The 9692-nt window shown below is 38.2% G+C and overlaps 1 pseudogene; it reads right to left on the bottom strand.

Annotated features, from left to right (window-relative positions):
- Positions 1–2014: 2014 nt before the first annotated feature.
- LOC143655428 (methylmalonate-semialdehyde/malonate-semialdehyde dehydrogenase [acylating], mitochondrial pseudogene) lies at positions 2015–4101 on the bottom strand (annotated as a pseudogene).
- Positions 4102–9692: the final 5591 nt, after the last annotated feature.

The raw sequence follows: 9692 nt of genomic DNA, 5'->3' as shown, positions 1-9692 counted from the left end.
GGAGGACATTCTATTTACAAAGGCTACTTAATAGAAATTCCAGGAGGAAGGACTGTGCAGTAAAATACAGTTATGATATTACTCAGTAATATACAGGTAATGATTCTCTCAGTTCTTTTCCAAAGGTACATGTGGTCATTCATTTGCATAATCACATACCAGGAGAAAAGGCATACTGCAACATTTTATGGACAGTTGGACATAGAGTCTGAGCTGACACTGACATCTAGAGTCCTGATGTATCGTTATGGCTTTTTTACTTGCGTGGGGCATGTAGGAGTTAGCTAATACATAAAATCCTGGTCATATCTGAGTCACTTAATTTCACTGAATTCAAGGATCCATCTCCTAAGATGTAAGAGAAACTTAAGAATCTCTCTGTTATATTTAATTCAATTTGGAATTTAGACAATACTACCTTTAATCCAACCCATTCTGTAACAGTTAAATTGGATTAAATATCACTACCAGATTCCTGCTGTGACAGAGTTAAAACAAGGGGCATTCAGTTCCCAAAATATAAATTTCTATTACCGCACCTAAAAGAAGATTAAATAAAAAAAGAAGAGACCATTTTTAAGTCCATTTTAAAATTTCCAGTCACTTTAAGTGATCTAAGATTCTGAATTCTATCTAGCAGATGATTGTATTAAGCTTGAAGTTCAGAAAATACACAACTATTTAAAAAGTTTTTCATCATTTTTATTCCCTGAAAGACCCCACTTTATAGATTAGCACTATCCAAATTAATAATCAGAAAGCAGAAATATAAATGACTTATGCCTATGCTCTGGCTGAGGAATAGGCATTACTCTTTCAGAGCCATCAGCCTTCTCCTAGTTCACTGCTTTTTCTTTTTCAAAAAGAAAGGACCCATTCTACCTATGACATCAATTTATATTCTGTCTTATGGTTTAGATATCTCAAAGAAACAAAAAAGCATAAGGACACTTGAATTATTGGTAGCTGTAGAATCTGTCAACAAATTATTTTATTATTATTTTATATCATGAAAAGCTTTGAGATTCCTTAACCCCCTATCAATTACTCTAAGTTAAAGATTTTTAAAATTAAAAGTATCACTTATAAGAAATGCAAAAAAATGAGGAAAGAATATATAAAATTCTACTAAGACAAGTAATATCAAGTTAGATTTCTTAAGGCAAGAATCTTGTCCACTAACATGAGTGGAACACCCCTTGATTTCTGGGCTAAAATTTTCATCTCTGAGGTCTTAATTAATGGCTGAAGCATTAATTAATGATTGCTGAAGCAAACCCCAAGACTTAACTCCTGGCACACATAATAAAAAAGTTGATTTACCCAATGCGCTCTGAGGAATCCTTGAGAAGTGATGATTTTAAGGAGCTGAAAATGCTGACAATGTTAAAATTAAAAAAAAATGCTCATGAATCTTTATGTCAACAAAGTGAAAATCTGCAGAAAAGAAAGTTCCAATTGTCACAATTTTGGGAAAAAAAGAAATGGATTATTTTTTGTGTAGTGTGGGATAAATTAGAGGCCCGGGAAAACTTGCAGAGGGCTCTCCCTCATCACCTATGTAGAGCTGTGTTTGAGGGCCAACCAATCGTGAATTGTTTCTATCCTTTATCTGCATCCAAGGATTCTTCTTTAATATTCACTAACCTCCCCCTCTTTCCAGTCTTCAGAAAAAGGGAGAATACTTTAAATTCTTTAAAATTTTTAAAAAGCAGATCTAAGCTCTTATTCCAGATAAGCATTTCACAGTTACAACAGTTACCTCAAAAAAAAAGAAGGTGTGAAGAGCAAGTGAAAATTTGGTTTGCAAGTTTTACTAGGAGTCTCCCTATAGCAACTTTGCTGGGGGAATAGTCTTGAAAGAGATCTGAGTTACAAGGTTTTGCAGTCATAGGGAAGTGTTAATTACCTGAGCAAAGTTGGCAAGTGAAGTTGGTCAGCAATAAAGGGAGGTTCCTCATGATGAACTGAGTCTGGAATAAACTTGTTTCTAATGTCTCATTGTAGGCAAGACTCAGCAGGGGAGGAGAATAACAGCTAATTCTTTCCACTGAGAAGTGTTGGACCTTAATTGAGTGTAGAACTGAATGCTGTATTTGCCATAGAAATTGGTACCTCCCCTGAAGGAAGATTGAGAGCCTATGAATGAGAACATTGGCAAAGGCACTGGAATGGGGACCTTTATGCCCACCAATTTGTTGCACAAAAGGCAACATGATGCTTGTGGCCATTTAATTTAGAAGTTTGGATTCGCAGACAGCACAAACTTTGGTAATATAAAAATAGAATTTATTAGGAAAGTAATTAAAAGGTTGTTAAAAATGAGATAAAGTTACATCATCAGGCAGGACAGTACCAACACCTGAATAGGAGTGCAGGAGAATCCCGGAGACTAGACAAGTCCTGAGCAAAGCATTCTTCTCTCCTCTCAGATAAGATTCTCCTCTCTCTCTCATGAGATTCTTCTCCCCCTCCTTCTTCTTATAACTGCTTGCATGCACTTTATGTAGTATCTTTACACAATAGTGGCTGAATTCCATTAGCTTAGGTGACTGGGTCCAGGTGGTCCTCTGGGAACTGAGTAGGGACCAAGAGGATCTTCCTGGGGCCTAGATAACTTTTATCAAAGTGCATCTCCTCCTGGGAGGATAGCCAGTCCTCCCAGCTGGAGTGCTCATTTTAACAATTTATCACTAAGGTCACATGATGGCAACATCAGTTGAATAGAACAGATTCTACAAATTTATCTTTCTCTTACGCTGTCTGAAATCAATTAAGTGGGAATATTTCTGAGCCATGGCTCCATTGATGATTCTAATGGGTTCTGTATGGCTTTTCATTTATGATCTTGATGTTTGCCTATGTTTTTTTTTCAAGGACCATAAAAACTGGACCAAACATCATTTTTTGTCACAGGCCCAATTTTACTTGAAAATTGAGATGATGGTTGGTCCAGCAGAGCTGCCATTTTCATGGTTTTGACTTTGATTTTCCACCCATCAATGAGGATGGAATCTCCTCCTTTGTTCCGCTATCAGATTACAGACTCACTCTTTAGCCTGGAGGGTTATCAGAGGATCAAGATATGTCCAGGCTAGTCTTCTGGATTTGCATTCAGGTTTTTCACAAACTCCACGAGTTCTGGAAGCCATTTCTTAGTATCCCCCACAAGAAAATCACTATGAAAGAGCTTTGCATCTCTGACCAGCTGTTCCAAATGCTACCAAAACCAGCTGGTTCAGGATGTTTTCCTTATCAACATCTGGCATGCTCAATGGTTCTTGGCTCCCATGTTTTCTTGAACTCTCTTATCATGTCTTGACCTCCTCTTGAAGATGTAATCTCCTGCGTGCTTGGATCCCACAAACCTGATAGTTTCATGTCTGGGTGATTACACATAACATTTACAGTTTCATGTTGTCCGTGGATGATGTTCCATGTTCCATCTAGTGCACCAGAGTTCTGCAGCAACTTAGCAAGAAGCATAGTTGCTCTAGGCACTCACTCTTATGGTTTCATTAGGAAGGTATTTCTACACATCAGGGCTACAGGAAACATCCAAAAGGGGATTATGGCAGGAAAATGGAATGGTGCAATGCTTGCACACACTCACAGTGGTTGATGGAAGGAATAAATGTCCATGTCTTTGGTGATGTATTCTGTGGTTGCTCCTAGCCTGAAGGATGTTTTCCTACAGGCATGTTCAACCACCTGAAGGCCTCAAACTATATCTCCTTCCTCATCAGCCAGGGTTTTTCCCTTATTCCAACATGATCAACCTGGTAATTTCTTTCAAGTTTTCTTTAATAAATTGTTGATAGTGGAGCAGGACCTGCTGACAGCTTAATAGTGAAGTGCCTGCTCATGTGAGAAAAGCACATTTATAGGCTACATCCATTTCAGCCTTGGTGGTCTGAAGGACTTGAGAAATTAACTCATTGGTGGCTGGTCCTTGGTATCAATCTGTTTGTCATTTTTTGATTCAAGAAATTTCCCATCAATGAAGAATTTTACAGTTGTCAATGAAGGGGAAGAGAAGGAAGATACAAGATATTGGTTAGAGTTCACCTTGATAGAAACCCAAAAGACATGGGGCCACATACCTGCAGCAGTACCCCCACCCCTGTAATCGGAACCTCTTCTCCACCTCCTTGTTCCTCTACTCCATAGTAAGTTTTAAGAGGTCTCGGCCTTCTTGATGATTTGCAGAACATCATATATCAATATGGCATCCCACTTTATTGTAAAGCCTGAAATTAAAATGCAATATTAAAGCACTGCCTTGATATATTTGAGCTCCTGAGGCCCCAGATTCTTACCTCTGCTCTTTCCATAGAAGGTCTCCCACCTGGTGGGAAAAGTTCACAATCCAGTTAGTTCCCCTATCATACAGGCATGCAGTACTCCACTATACTCAGTCTTGGTCCAAATACATCCTCTATTGGAAACCAAGGTACAAGCAGCCTTCTTGTCATTACAGAGCCTGCTACCTTGATGTTCCTCTCTGCAACCATGGTATGTACTTGTCTGGTATGTGGTGTTCTCCTTCTCTTGGCTGTGAGTATGTTTGACTAAAAAACTTCTCCAAATCTCATCAGTGATAGGTGTCAAATGTTTAGCTCTCTCATAGGATTTAGGGTGGGTTATATCCTTTCCCGACAATGTGAATAGCAGATTGTCAGAACACCCAAAAAATGTCATGTCATATCACAGGCACACTTTAAAGCAATGAGGAGAGAGGGAACGTGATCATTGGATCTACTGGTTCTATCACCTGCAGCACCATAAAGAAGCTGCTGGCCTAAATAAGCAATGGAGTAATTTGTTGTAGATGTAGCTAAAGCACCAGCTTGAATAAGACATCTTGAGTTTTGGGTGCCATTTTTCAGGATGTAGTATATATATTAAATCAACAACTATTAAATGACACTGCTTCTCATTAGGTAGTATACATGGGTCTAGCAGGAACATTATTAATGTTAAAGTAGAGCTTCCATCCCAGCAACTGTTAGCACTGGGGCTAGAAGTTCAGGTTTGCACAACAAGTGGGAACAATGTATACCAATTTTGATGGTAAATGGCCAAGCGTGACAGCCATTTCCTGAGAAGGGAATAGAAAAATGGGGCTTGTAGTGCTCATGGATGAGGGTCTAGATTCCCTTAATAGGTGAGCCACCTAGGACAGTGGAATTGGTGATTGAGGAATCTAGAATATATACTAGAGTTGGGACATGAGTGCTACTTGTGCTCTCAATGCCCATTTTAGGAGCAGTGGTTGCATTTCATCCTATTAAGTTTCCTTTTGTAAGGTTTTTCCCAGGAAAAGAGGCACACTAGAGTCCTGAAGAAGCTGCTCCCAGAACTCTAATAAAGCAAGTAGTTGTAAGTGGCTTAGGGAGTAGGTTCATTTATGCCATGCTGTGCCAGGGAGATCCCCTCTTCAGTTCATAAAAATTTATTCCTTCAGCTGCTGTGAGGGTTGTTCTGACATTTCTTATTAGTTAGATGTCTTTGGGAATTGGCTAAAGAGAACTACCTGGCTCCTCTAGACCTTGTCCCCTTCCTGTGGTAGTTTGCACACAATGATTGGTTAACACTCCAATTTGACAAGAATATAAATGTTCACCCAAGATTTAGAACTCTTTGCAAGATCCAGTGAAGACTTATAAATATACTGCTGCAAAGTTTTCCTTCTGTGAAATACTGCTAAATTCTCTAGTGTTGTTCCTGACAGCTTTCCTTAATAAATTTCCTGTGAGCTGATCTCCCTCCCAGTGTCTGGTTCCTAAGAAACCAAACTTTTGACCCAAATTTATGATCTCTCTAATCTTTTTTTCAGAAGGGATGTTGCAGGTTTTACTATCATATGGAATATCATGTTGGTCTGTTATGCTGGTGAAATTGTGCTAATTAGACCGGGTGAGCTAGAAGTGGTTAAGTATCCTAGATGCTTAAGACACATGCATGCCAGATGGTATAAAAGTGACTGTTGAAAATTTCAGGGGCTTAATACATCAGTGAAGTCGCTAAGTGTTTTGGAAGTATTTGAAGATAAACCTTTTAAAGTTGCTGTATCTTAAAATGCCCTTTACAGAGGATGAATCTCAATCCTCAGTGAATTTCTTTGCATTTGCAGGCAACATATGCCAAACTTCTGTGTGTTCCTCCAGCCTGGTAATTGGATAATTCATAACCTGCCAGTTTTGAGTTGGTGTGGAATAAGAAAAGGCTATTAACCAGTTTGAAAAGTAAAAGTACCTGTATCAAGGTGGTGCAGACTTCCTTTGTTCCCTATTGTTTCCCCACCACTCTCTCTTCCCACATGGGGAATTTTTATGGACAATTAACAAAGAAAGAGAAAAGATGGATCTAGCTTATAAACAGATTATCATGTTATCCTGGCACCAGCTGGAAGTAGATTTGTACTGCATTATAAATCCTATGTAGAGATTACCATGAAAGGTAATGGTGAAAGGAAACTCTTCTAAAGGGAAGTATTTCAGGTAATACATCTTAGTGAATACTTCCTTTGGAAGGACAAATGTCCAGAGGTCCTGGTTTACACTAATTGATAGGCAAGGCTGATGGGTTTGGTTGGTTGGTTGGGCCTAAGAAAGAACAAGACTGTAGAATTAGGACATGGAGTTCTGGGGAGAGGTATGTAGCTGGATTTTCTGAAAAGACTCAGAGAATGAAGATATGCATACCCCAAGTAAAAGTGTATTAGAGATTATTCACAACACAGGGGCAAGTTGACTTGTCCCTTTGAATGTTAGTCAATAGCCTTTCCAAACTTTCCTAGTACTGCTTAATAGGTCTATGAAATAAGGACATGGCAGCATAGATTAAATCTCTGCATAGAATGAACAACATGAATATCTCCTCACTAGTGCTTATCTGGTTACCATCTTTGCTGATTGCCCAATCTGCCAAAGCAAAGGTGAATGACTTACCCCCTGTGTAGTACTATAGGTCGCCATACTCTGAGTGGACTAACTACCCACCTTGTGGCAGGTCATGTAGATTTAAGCCATTCTTCTTTGCAGGGAGTAGAAACTTATCTTCATAGTTATACATACATTCTGGGAACTGAGTTATCTTTCTAGTGCTTCTGCCAGCCCCACCATTTACGTGGTTATAAAATCCCTCTTCTGACTTCTGTATTACTATGGTTACCACAGACGACAATGTCACTGGACACATTTTTGTAGGAAATGAAGAGTGACAATGGGCTTACACCCACAAGAATCCACCAAATTTACACTCTTTCAGAAACAACTGAATTGATAGAGTGGTGGAATAACCTGTTTAATGCTTAGTTTTTGTACCAACTGGGAGAGAAACATGTTGAAATTTTGGAATACTGTTCTAATGCAGTACATACCTTAAACATGTGGTCAAGGTATGTGTCATCTTTCTCATAGTCAGGATGCATGAATCCAAGGTGGAGGAAGTCACTCTATCAGACCCACATAATCTGTGGAGTAATTTTTTTCTTCCAATTATTGTGAACTTAGGTTTGGAAGTTTAGGGGTCTTAGTGTTCCAGGAGGAAAGTTTTCACTAAAGAATATAAATGAGACTTCTCTTCTGATCACTCTGCAGAACTCAAGTTAATGAACCAACATGTAGAACAGGGCCTGTCCCTCAAAACTGGGGGCCTGGGACAAGAGTAAAAAATGAATCCCACAAGTCATATGTTGAAATATTTGAAATTATCCATCAAGCTAGCAAATTCTTAAGAAATTGTGTTCTATCTCTCTATTTTGATAAAAATATGATAGCTATATATATATATATGTATATGCAAAATATTTATATTTATACCTGTATTCACACACAAAAACCCTTGAAACCTAGGATTGTGGACTAGGTGATGTTTCAAAAGAAGTTCCTGGGAGGACCCTGAATATGGTCTAGAAGGAGGAGCACAGGCTCCAGATAGGCCTCACGACTGCTATAGAAACAAGGATTTTGATAGCCATATTTTATGTTAATTTTTCATTTATTTTTCTTCCTTTTTTTTTTCCCTAGGTAATTCATATGAAGAACACCAGTGGTGGATAACATTTTGATTTTGATCCCTCCACAATGATGCAATAACTAATCATTCTTCTATGATGTTCAGTTTCATTTACTCTGAATATAACGTCTTGCCCCATTCATCCCCTGGATAAAAGATAAGAGTGGATGCAGTGATTAAAGGGAGAGCTTCCATTTGTCCTACCCTCAATCCTTCGGCACCCTACTTTGTGTTTTGGGAGCCTGACCTGAATGAGCTAACAGCCTCCTTGTCCTGGGTTTCTGATTGGTTTAAACAATGTGGGACACCTGGAAGAGATCCAAATGAGGGAGGGTGGTGACTGAGATCTGGCCATTTGCATTTATTCCTTCCCTGCAGGATCTCAGTGGGCTGGCTTTGGTTTTTGTGAGTGGCCCTTTCTACAAAGCTCTATATTTCTAGGTTTTAACCTACTCTGACCTTGCCCAATTAGTCCTAAGAAAAGTAATGTCTGCTTCTGCTCTTCCAAGCCTGGTGTATTGTAACATTCTTTTTTTTTTTTTTTAACACATTGCTTCATCAAGGTTCCCTTTATTAAGGTCTCCTTAGGTTACCTAGTTGAATGTGCCATCTCTTGCCCTGGTGGGATGCTAACTGATACAAGTGTACAAAGAGTAGAGAAAAAAAAATATTTGTTTTCTTAACTGGTAATCCAACTGTCCTACCATACTTATGGAAAAAGATTTATTGTCTATTTGTCTAGATATGTATATATCTGGTAACGTATTACCTATGGTGTTTAGCTATCCACTGTTTCACTCAACAATATATTATGGTTTTCTCTTTTTTTCTTTTTCTTTTTTTGCATGGGCAGGCACTGAGAATTGAACTATGGTTGTCTTTTAACTGTATAAAGTTTGAAAATGATTTTTAGTGGTTGCAGAAAATTTCAGTGTATTGGTGTAGCATAATATGTCATCAGTTGCTATATGTTCCAGCTTTAAGTCCTATTCACTGGAATGGATTTCTGTACTGGTAAATCTTTGTGCACATCCATAATTACTCAATATATGCTTGTTTAAATATGAAACATATGTGCATATGCTTCCAATGTTTAAAGTATATAAAAATTATGCAAGGGCTCAGCATGGTGGCTGAGCAGGTAGAATTCTTGCCCACCATGCTGGAGATCCGGGTGCCTGCCCATGCAAAAAAAAAAAAGTATGCGTTTTGTTTTCCTAGGGATACTCAACACGTTTAGAGTGAAGTTATTTGAGTTAATATTTATCCATTTTCAGAGATTTCTTTTATTGGGCAATAACAAATATTTGTAAAATAGCCAACAAAACAGCACAAAGATATTAAGCAGAAAATGTTTCACTCTTCCTTTTTCCTCTCTAGTGTCTTATTATAAGTTTGCAGAAACATTGGTTGCTCTGGTCAAAACAGTTATATTTCTAGAGGCAAAAATCCCTTGACCCATGAGCTCCTTGTAAACTCATGTCTTTGCAGTTATCATTTGGTCACTGTCTCCTAGAGCTGTTAGTTATTTTCATTTCCTTCAATGACAATATTTTGTATGGCATTTTCTTTTAGAGAATACAAGCAAATCATAGTCTCTGTGAATATGTTCTTCTCTTTAACAGGTAAAATGAAATTATGGATGTAAATTTAGCATTAGGAATAGATTT

The sequence above is a fragment of the Tamandua tetradactyla genome, chromosome 14 (genome assembly GCF_023851605.1).
Source record: "Tamandua tetradactyla isolate mTamTet1 chromosome 14, mTamTet1.pri, whole genome shotgun sequence".
NCBI lineage: Eukaryota > Metazoa > Chordata > Mammalia > Pilosa > Myrmecophagidae > Tamandua > Tamandua tetradactyla.
Note: the sequence above shows the minus strand (reverse complement) of the source record. Positions and strands in the feature narration are given on the sequence as shown.